Raw genomic sequence first — 11959 nt, 5'->3', positions numbered from 1 at the left:
AGTATGGAGGTTAATTATGTAATTTTTTTCCTAGAATAAAAACGTAAAAGTAAAAATTTTTGTATGTATGTGTATATATACATATGTACATATATATAAAAATTTTTACTTTTCACGTTTTCCTTGAAGAAAATATTACATGATTGATACTCTGGACTCGATATAATATATTCAATATTGCATCTTGTACAATTTTTCAAACATTTGAATTTTTATTATTAAAGAGTTTGCTCGCTTTTTGCGAGAGGCATGCGGTAAAAGGGAAGCGACTCCTCTATTTATGCATAGAAAAGAATGAGACAAAATCATGAGACAAAGAATGAAACAAATGAAATCCAACACTTTTGACAAAAGACAGCAATAGTTTTTTTATCTATTATTGGTTGTCACACAGAAATCGTGCAGCGAACATTAATCGTGCTTTTACCAACTATTTATTGATATATAAAGTTTATAATGAAAAGTTTTTTATTCAGATGGTAGCATTATTTATAAAATTACAACGTAATAATCATCATGGCTATATATCTGTCTTATTCTTACTCATAAGAACATACATAAAAATCACGATCTTTAGCTTTAGATTTCTTTTTTTCAACCTATGTAGACAATTTCCTTCAAATTTTAACTGTGAATGTGTTATGCTGCTAAGAATGTAATATTGAACTTTTATGCAAGTCGTGACATTTCTATTAAGGTGAGCAAACTCCTTAATATAAATACAGGCAAATAAGAGCTAGAACACCGTTATTTGTGTCTAATTATACAAAATTTTTTTCCTCCTTTAATTCATACATTCTAAAAAATCAATATTTCGGTTGTCATTTGCAACCATCTTCGGGATAATACAAAATAAACTTTAAAAATCAATAATTCGCAATCAATATAAAAATGTGTATCTAATTATTCTTAATAAAACAGAAGAATGCAAGTACAATTTCTTAAAACCTCGAGTGGTTCCTCATTAGAATGTGAGAACAGCTCTTCATACCCAATATCAAAATTGTTACGTACTAAATGGCAAAATTAAATAATTACAAAAACATGTATTCTATTGTACAAAAAGATTGACATTAATCAACTCACCGGTTTTTAGAAATGGTTCTCTCATTCTGTTATAAAATTTCTTTTAAAAAATTCATCTTAGGAAAGTCGTTAGACATGTGTTCACGTCAGCGTCAGAAACACAATTAACAATACATAAAAGATATAAGTCAATGTGCTGTCAAAAAGGCAATAAATGTATAGAAATAGAAACAATCCAGTAAACATCGTATTACAAATATAATATTTTTTAAAAACATAATAGCTAATTAAATTGACTGAGAATTGATATACAGAAAAATCTTTATAAATTCTTCCAAGTAATAAAAATTCTTGAGTCATATTAGATTAGTCGATCAAACTTGATATTCGCACATTTTGAGAGTAATAGTTTAAACCATAAAGGCTTAAGGATGATTGTACTTGATATGTATAACTAGACATAATTATGGTAAAAAAAATTAATTTCTTTCTGTCTGTTGATATTTATATTACAAAATGTTCCTGGAGAAAAAATTCGGTAAATATTAAGAAAAGTGGAGCCACCTCCGATGGAGGTCACTCAGGGTCACGACCTTGACAACATATGTCAAGGTCAAGGTCATCGGAGGTGGCTCCCCTTTTCTTAACATTTACCAAAAATTCTCACTCTCATAATATTTCTAAAAATTTCTCATATTTTAAATTTATAAAAATTTTTGAAAAAATACTTTAAATCTTTTTAAATTTGTTTCAATATATGTATTATATATAAAATGAGAAATCTTAGAATATTTCAGACCTAATTAGCAAGGTCTTAATGACGTCTTATTGATGTTAAAGGTGTCATTAAGACATTCCAATTCGTACAGAAAATCTGAAAAGTTTTCTAAAAACTTATATAGAAATATAGTTGTAAAGAATTCTGACGTTTATCCACATAAACTTTATCTATATAAAATAGCTGTGAACATTTTTGTTCGAAAAATTATCCATGGAGTTAGTATCTTTCTGCACATTTATGTCTAGTTGATTTTATCTTATGTTGATAATGTACGTTACATGAATAACGATATGACATCGATCTATATACAATTCATGTAAGATTTATCGACAAAGAAATGTGCCAACATTTGAAACTTTATTATATTTTATTATATCCTAATGTGTGTGTGTGTGTGTGTTTGTGTTAATATCAGTGAGAAATGATCATTAATTCAACCTCGAATCGAATTGATGATTTCGATATTGATTTGACATAGATTCGATATCGGATTAACAGTCATTTCTCACTGGGTATAAATATCTTAATGCAATAATAATAATAATAATAATAATAACTCACAATTATAGAATACTTTAATAAAGAAATCTTAACGACTAGTATATACTTTATATTAATCTTAATGATCGTTAAGTTTGCATTTTGATATGTCTTAATGCAAATTTATCGAAATATTTTGAAACAGATACCTCAATAAGTGACTAACATCGAAATGTAATAATTAATTCAGCCTGTTTTTAAGTAAGCATAACAGGTTTTTGATATTTTGAAAGCACAAAAGTATATCCCAGACAGCACATAACATTTATAAAATATTTACAAAAAAATATTTGTCAAAATATTTTTCAAATATTTTTGTAGTCTTAATTAGTTTATATTTTAGTAATACTTCAAATAAATCTTATATAAAATATGTGTATAAAACATTTATATATTTAAAAAAATTAATAGTAATAAATATTTATGAATACTTATCATAAATATTCTATGCTATCTGGGATACGCATACGTAATACACAAGTGCATACGCATTTTATAATTAAGTTGGTTCTTAAGTTATTTTCCAATTACGTTGCAGGTAATTGAAATAATTAAAATGTAATAAGACTTTATATAGGCAACAAGGTAGTAACGCTCAACAGAAGCTACATTTGTCGTTGTCACGACAGACAGTTAATGCCCGTTTCCACCAACGCAAATTAACTTTAATCTCGGTTCAACTAACTCCTTGTGTTTTTCTAGTTCTAAAGGTTAGAAAAAGACGAAGAGTAAGTTGAACCGAGATTAAAAGTTAATCTACATTGGTGGAAATGGGCATTAGTCTGTCAAGAACAAGTTCTGCAAAATGTTTGCTACAAATTTTGTCATAAAAACTACGGATTTACATGATACAGAAGAGAAGTGGCGTAATATAATCTCAAATAGCAAAGTGATGTCTATATTTTAGTATATTATCTTTTAATTAAAAATCATTCTGTTACTTGAGATGCCATTGGCAGAATATTAGCAAAATATTGAAAGAAATACTGTCAATAAAATATAATAATAAGCAAAATGATAGCAGAAATCTAGTAATTTTTTACATACTCTTGTACAGTTCAACATAGATGAGCGGCAGAAATAGAATAAATCAATCTGTTATCAACCGATGATCCTTATTCTATAACTCTCAACGATAGTGTCGGTATCATTACAGATTTTATGCATGTTAAAAAAGCTACGATATGATGTAAGATTCATAGTAGCTTTCTGTTTGTTTACGCGCATAAATATACATTTACATATAAATTTACAATGTAAATTATATGTCTATAACATGTAAACAATCTATGAATCATCGAAGATCGAAGATTATGTTCTTTATTGTTACGTTAGACTAAACTTTATATTATAGACTACTTTTAACCTGCTTACATATTTTTATTTATCAGTATTAAAATCAGATATGTTAACAATTCTAAACATTAATTATTTCAAATTAATCTCTACTCTAGTAAATATAAAAGAATAGATTGAAAAATTTGAATTGGATTCAAATTTTTAGAAGTATGCATTTGCGATTGAAATGAATCCTTTTCAATCCTAATGTACTTTTATTCATTTATAGGAATTGCACGAAGCATATTTCTATATACCTTTCTACATAAAAAAAATTTAATTCTTTAAATACATTGTGAATAGGAAATACAATTTTCAATCCAATTAAATCTAAAAAAAAATAAATGGACCATGAATGTTATTAAAGTACATATTCGGATGAATTCAAATAAATTAAAATTCCAATTCATTTTAATTCAATCTTGTTTACTGGAATATTAGTTTATAATAATTTATTATAAACCTAGTTTATAATAATTTACATATTTTATATTATTTGTATTATAATGAAAAAGATTCATGTAAACTTAACGTAAACAATACGTAAATATTCTATGTAAACGTAATCCTGAAATAATAATCTTGAAACACAACCAATTACGTAATAATACACCATTCAAAAAGTGCTATACAATTCCGTGTGTGCATGTGTGTGCGCGGCGTATGTGTGTGTATGTATGTTGTGTGTGTGTGTGTGTGTGTGTGTGTGTGTGTGTGTGTGTAATGTATATTACTTTTTTTTAAATGCAATTATGTTTTTCTCTTGTAATAATCGATTTATCTGATTTATTTGTAAAATAAATATATAAAATATATATGAGGTTCGAAAGAATCTATCAGTGAAAAATATAAAAAAGCCCATCAGAGCCTACATCAGCTGTTCGGATGCACAAAAAACTCTTTATTCTCGTGTAAATGTAACAAAATAAATCAAATAAACGTTTCGACCCTTCAATTTTGGTCCTTATCAATATAAAATATAAATCTAAATTACATAAGTAACGCAAATTCCAAGATGATAATTCCCGACAATTTAGCTCGTTCTTCTTTCCAAATGCCAAATTAGCTATGTATATGAATAGCCAAATGATTATCAAAAATATTAACTTATACAATAATAATATAAAAACTTACATAAAGCAGAACCGGAGTCATATACATTGCGTCAATAGAATCACATTGCTCATCAGGTCGTCAGATTTGCTATGTAGTCATTCAAAAGAAAAATGAAAAACGAAAAATTAGAGAATTATTAAAATCATTTATCTGAATTTTAATTTAAATATTAACTTACATGTAAACGTTTCTCGCGACTCGACATAAAGATCTTGCGGTGTCGACAGTCAGAGATGAATTGAGAATTGAGAGTCAAAATATTAAAGTCATGTAGTTATTGAAATGAAAATAAAAATAAGAACAAAGGGAGGAAAATAACGTCACAATAAACAAATTCATATATAGTGGGTCTAAAGAATACATATCATTTTGTAAACTCAAACTCTATTTCTGTTGTTTTATATGGATCATTTTCGAAATCAATCTTTTATTAAGCACCCTTTCCTCGTCTAATATCTTGACATTTTCCCAATCAAAATCATGCGGATGACTAATTCTGTATTATGTTATTACGGAATGCTGTGTAGTGTTCCAATTTATGTGATTTCTATGTTCATTTGTGCGTGTCTTCAAACATCTACTGTTTGGCCCACACATGATGCTTCACAATCTCGACAATCAATTTTTTATATACAACGTCTGTATGAGATAGCTTGGGACGAACGTCTTTATGACCTCTGATAAACCCTCTAAGATTATTAATTTTCTTATATGTCATGTATATTAAGGGGATGCTGGAGGGACCCAATTACCGACATTGCAGTTTGATCAAAATCTCCGAATTGGCTAAATGGAATAAAACATCCTTTTACAGGATTAAAGTAAGCGCAAAATCCTGACGTGGTGCAGTGGGTGTTACACTAAAATCGGAAAAAAGTAAAAAATTTTTTAACTTTTTTTTTATTTTAGTATAAAATCCACTGCACCAGGGGATCCTAAAGCAAAGCTCGAACTTCAACGAAATCACTACATGTCGCGCCGTGCACCGCACATCGATATGTCTTTTTATACTACCACAGCAATATTTCACGCAGCCTATGGTACGCGCAGTCACACATACGTGTCAATTTTCGTACAACGAATTCGTCGCGATAAAGCGTCTAAATCTAATTCTAAGAACTCGACGTTGTATGTTCGTGCAAATTACGTGTTTGGGAACTATTATTTCGTACGTTCGGGTTGCAAAGCTTTCATATTAAGTAAATGTTGTTACGATTTGACAGCTGAGACGCTATGTTACACTAAGAAATGATAAAAAATATATCGATTTCGAAATTTTTGATCATTCTCAGCGTAGACTCCACTTCATAAACACGCATTAATGCGTATACTTTAATCCTGGAAAAGAATTTTCCAATCCGTGAAAGAGAAAAAGAGTATTCGTTATACAAAATTTATACGTGTTTAGTCGGTAATACAGACGTCTTTAGGATCCCCTTAAGAGATCTTTTTTAAAAACTTTTTGATCTTTTCTCATAAAAAAACGTATAAAGGAGGTTGTAAAAAATCTGTGATTAATTTTATCTTTATTATTGTCCGTTGTCTTGTCTTTAAGTGTGTTACACTGGTCACTCCATTGTTTAAATTTTTTTGACAATCCATTTTTTATTTCTGAGAATATGAGTTTCAATGGATATCCATTGTTTAAAAGAATTTTAATTATTAATTCAAAATTCTCTTGATGGTAAATAGGATGGGACAAAGAAAGAACTCTATTAATTAAACCAACGATTGTTCCCACTTTTTGGTATAAAGGGTGTAGAAAAATAATTTAAGTAACGACCAGAAAAAGTAGGTTTGTGATACCAATTATGAATAAGAGAATTTCCTTTTCTAATTAAGCTGACATCAAGAAAATTTAACTTGTCCCCGTCTATTTCAATTGTAAATTTTAATCTGGGATGGAATGAATTAAAAGTGTTCACCAGTGTGTCAATGTGTGACGCATCATATGCTAACGCAATGTCATTAACATACCTCACATAAAAGGATGGTGAAATTGAAAGACCCTGTAATGCTTTCGTTTCAAGATCTTGCATAACACAATATCCGATACAATGGGTGAACCCATCGGTACACCAAAGGTCTATTTATAAAATTTGTCATTGAAATTAAAAAATGTTAAATTAAGAACTAATTCTAAAGCTTTAAAAAATTCCCTTTTGAGAATGCCCGTTTCTTTCAATGAGATGCCATCTCCTCTCTATGCTTTCAAATACCAAGTCAATAGGTTATTTGTGAAAGTATTGAAATAAGATAATCGATAAAATATTTTAGAAAATGTTCTATACTTTATGTCAAGATATATCTAAATAAAACATAGATATCTTGTGCAACAATGATTCGATTGTTTAATGATTCTATTTTAATATGTTTTTTATATGCAAAGAATGAATTACGTAAAAAAAATATAGTTTTATTTAAAAGCATCGGTAATAATATAATTGAATCTCATAAAAAGCATGTGCTACAAGTGTACAAAATAAAAAAATCAATGAATAACAAAAAATACATAGCATTATTCAAAAATGGCTATGTAATTCTATTGCATTATATTCATGCCTGGAGCCGAGTTGCACATTTCGACCAATTTTCCCTATCCTCATCTCCATTCCTTTTGTTTCATGGCATTTAGACCACATTCACTGTTTAAAAATTATTATTATTATTATGTTAGAAACTAAAAAAATGAAACTTCAAAATAGAACGCGTATGTAAATTAAGTTTGCATTAAAAAAATATTTAAAAAGTAATTTTTAATAAATAAATCAATAAAATAAAATATGTGTGTGTTGGTGTACCAATTGAATTTGTACTAATTTGTAGCATTGAAAGTAAGTTAATATTTCACATGTTTTCTCCTTAAAATGACTTTATTAGTATATACTTACAATCTATTCTACTTCAAATCGTGCACCTTTGAAACACACTTTATTTTTTTTTAAATTTGTTAATATATTCTACACATAACATATTCTAGTATTCTACAGATAATATAAGATACGTGTTTCGTGAAAAAATGTGAAATTTTTTGTAAAGTTATTGACGCTTGTAAGTCGCATAAATTTATAAAAAACATGGTTCATGAAACATTCAAATTATTATATCGTCGAAATAATTAGTTGTACAAAAAAATGTAAGATTTTCCGAGATTAAAAGTCCGATTTTAAAGATCTTAAATTGATCTATGGTTGGATTATTTTTAATTTATTATTTTCACATAAATAAATCATTTTCCATTTGTTTACAATTTTTATGAACATTTTTCATCATCAATTCATCAATTAAAAAATTTCGTAAAAATATCATATTCCTATTTCAATTATGAAGTAAATGAAAATTTTAAAATAGAACTCGAATGGACTGATAGTTAAAAAATTCGAGTTCTATTTTGAAATTTTTAGGGTTAACTTCGCCCGTGTCTAGAGATCGTTTAATATTGTGTATAAAATGATATATAAGTACAAGATGACGTTGAGTTAAAATAGACACAATGGTAAAGTTAATTTAACAAACATCCAGAATAAAAGAGAATCCTATAACTTATGTAATATTATAAGTTTGTTATTGTATTTCTTTATATTCCAGGTAAAAAATTTGTCATGCATAAATATGTATAAATATGTATAAACATACATAAATACGTACAAATATTCATAAACATGTATTATACACTTAGAAAGACTGAATTTTTAATTAAAGCGTGTAAAATATGACGTAAGGTAGGGATGTTGAGACGTAGCATGTAATGTAAGAATTGTTTATAATTAACATTGAAAAGCTCCTAATGTAAGGACGAAATGTTTGTTAAATATTATATTTTACAAGACATTAAATATTAGCAACTAAGAACTAGCGGTAGTTCTTAACTCTTTTTATCTGTTACTATTGTTTTATTCAATTGAGCCGAATTATTAACCTTTATTATGTAATATTATAATTTTTTGAATGCGTCTTAACATTGAGAATGACCCGATCAGTGTTGGAACGTTTGTTATTGTATTTCTTTATATTTATTTCGGAATATTAAATGTTCTTAATTTATTTTTAACTAGCTCGTAGCCCTTCCATTTATTTATTATATTGTTAAATTGTTGTTCTATTTGGGTTTTTATTTATTTGTAAGAATTGTAGGGTAAAATCGGGGATTATGGTATAGGCTACTAATATGGAATAGTGGCTTATTTTTTAAACAAAGCATTGCAATCTGGCGGCAATCGCTGAAAGTTATTGCAACTGTTACCAAACATGTCATAACAAGCAATAAACTCGGTCCGACCAACCGTTTTACAATTAACATTTATTCATTTTCATTATGTCAGAAGATTCGGTAGCTTTTTCTAAAAAGTGTTCTCACAAACTGAAGGTAAGTTTTTTTAATGCTTATACTGCACTTTTAATAAATGTTGCATGAACAATATTATGCAGATTAATTGCTATTTCAAACTTGTTTATTGCTACGGAAAGACTTTATTTATCATATGACGACATGCAGGTAATGTGGAATACATCGAGGGTTGAGAATATGGAATAGATTCCATGCATATTAGCAACTTATTCGTGATCAGATTAGATTAAGTTAGATTACAGCATGTATTCTATATCAGCTTATTTGCAGTTTATCAGCTTATTTGTGATTTTTTATTTGCAACTTATTCGTGATCAGATTAGATTAAGTTAGATTACAGCATGTATTCTATATCAGCTTATTTGCAGTTTATCAGCTTATTTGTGATTTTTTATTTGTCCATGCATATAATAACGTTCGTAATGATGGTATTATATTTTCTGTGTTATTATACAATAAAAATTTAACAGTTTTCTATTTTTCTTGATCAGTTTATATAAATAAACAAATTTGGATTTCATTTATTGTGTTATTTATTACTATGGTCAAAATTTCATCGGTATTCCATATTACATCCCATTTTTTAGACTTCCCCATTTTCTCACTTTTGACTTTTATGTTAATATTGACGTTGGACTTAAATTTTGGCGACTTTCATTTATTGGATGTTGTAGCTAACATATTCCTCAAGAGTTCTGTGTAAATTTAAAGTCTTCATATATATTTATATCGGAGCAATGTTAATTTAAAAAAAGCTATTCCATAATCCCTGCTTTTACCCTACTAAGAACTATGAAGCACACATTTCTATGTACAGGGTATTCTGTAAATTTTGACAATGCTTCTGAGCCGGTAGAGCGGACTAAACTGAGTTGAAAAGTTCTTTACCATTTTGCAATTTTCGCAATAATTAACAAAATATTAATTATACTAAATATCATTCTTTAAATAGCACGACATATATGGTAGCTTATTTTCAAGCGACCAAAAATGCTTTTTCTGCAATCTCAGCCGGTCGGCGTGTATCAATAATAAGGGAAAAAAGAACATTCTAGATATAACACATATAAGTTTTAATAAATTATAGTAATATTTATATCCCTCTCATTAATCATAATAGCAGAAATTATTTCAAAACGCAATAGTTTATGAGTTATTAATTGTTTTTGGTTTTCCATATATACGCCTTATACATATACTATGTTCATAAAAGTGGTTACAAGAATTCAGCGTGATCGAGCGCGTAAGATGCGCGCGAGATCAGAATATTTAATTATAAAAAATATTTAAATAGAATAATTATAAAAAAAATATTTAAAACAAAATACTGATCAGCACCAAGCGTATTTGATAAACGCAATAATCATTACAAAAAATCTTTCAAAAAGATTTTTGTAATGACTTTTTGTAATAATTGTTGCATTTATCAAATGCGCTTGATGTCAATCAGTATTTTATTTTAAATATTTTTTTATAACTATTATCCAGTGAAAATAACTTGTAATTAATCTCAACTGTATGTCATAGTATAAATTTAAATTTAAACATGTATGTTATTATAAATATATGCGTACGATGTATGTACCGGTGAGCTATTTTATTTTTGAGAATAAAATCTTAGGTTCGTGTAATTCCATCATATTTAAAATTTTAATACAATATAGAAAATGATAAATATAATACAATATAAATAACAAATTAATTTCCGTTGCATCATTACTTTTCCATAATTACAATATTACATTGCATATACAATTATATATACGTATTGAATGGAACTGTTTTGCATTCTATCATTCCCATTGCGTTATTCTCCAATGAGTTTGTTTGGCAAAAGGAAAATGTTTCAATGGAAATTTTTAACTTCCATTGGGCAATGCTAAATCCTTCAATGGTAAAGAAATATTTTCATTAATGAATGGAAAAATAAATGGAAATTTCTCACGTTTTCTTTGATCAAGAGAAAATTTATTTCAATAGAAATAACATTTTGCTGTAGAGATTGATAAATATCCGAATGGTAAAGTTAAATTACTATCGGCCAGTAGTAATATCTCAACGGAAATATAAAATTTCCATTGATAAATAAAAAATTGTCAAAGGAAAAAGCAAGTTTTCATTCAATTCCGAATGGAAATTGTAATTTACCATTATAGCTCAAGGAGAATTTTTGCTAAGGGCAAATGTATAAAAATTCTAATAATAAATAAAATTTCGAAAACGAGATAATTAATATACCTATTATGGTGATGCCAATATAATTTTATAATAATTCAACACACACCGAGTGCCAAATTTCCGTGATTTCCGGCAAATATTGTTTTCTCAGCTATTTGGATAGAGTGTTGTACTCTTGTCAGTCCCTCAGGTACGTTATACAATATACATATGTGTGTAGTGGCAATATACGAAAATAATTAATCAAGGTTCTCAAATTGCATAAAAAATAATTTCCAAACTGGATAGTCTCAAACTTCGCCTTCTACGGTACACTTATAAAAATTGGTCGGCGCTCACTGTGTTAAAAAGCCTTTATATGTTGTGCAATTTTAAAAATAATTTTTTATTTATCTATTAAATAAAGTTATTCAATATTTTTCTTACAATTGCCAGTTAAAAATTTTTAAAGTTCGAAGTATAACATGTCGAATTATTTTTCCTAAAATTGTTGGTTTAAAAATATACAAATAACTGTAATAATTTAAGGCAATCAAAATTACATTGTAAAAATCCCTTTTTAAGCGCATTATAAAATATGTTCTGTGAAATTGAAAAAATACTCTAAAAAAAAAGCATATATCCCAAAACTA

The sequence above is a fragment of the Trachymyrmex cornetzi genome, unplaced genomic scaffold (genome assembly GCF_001594075.2).
Source record: "Trachymyrmex cornetzi isolate Tcor2-1 unplaced genomic scaffold, Tcor1.1 scaffold26, whole genome shotgun sequence".
NCBI lineage: Eukaryota > Metazoa > Arthropoda > Insecta > Hymenoptera > Formicidae > Trachymyrmex > Trachymyrmex cornetzi.
The sequence above is the reverse complement of the archived record's forward strand: the minus strand, read 5'-3'. Positions refer to the sequence as shown.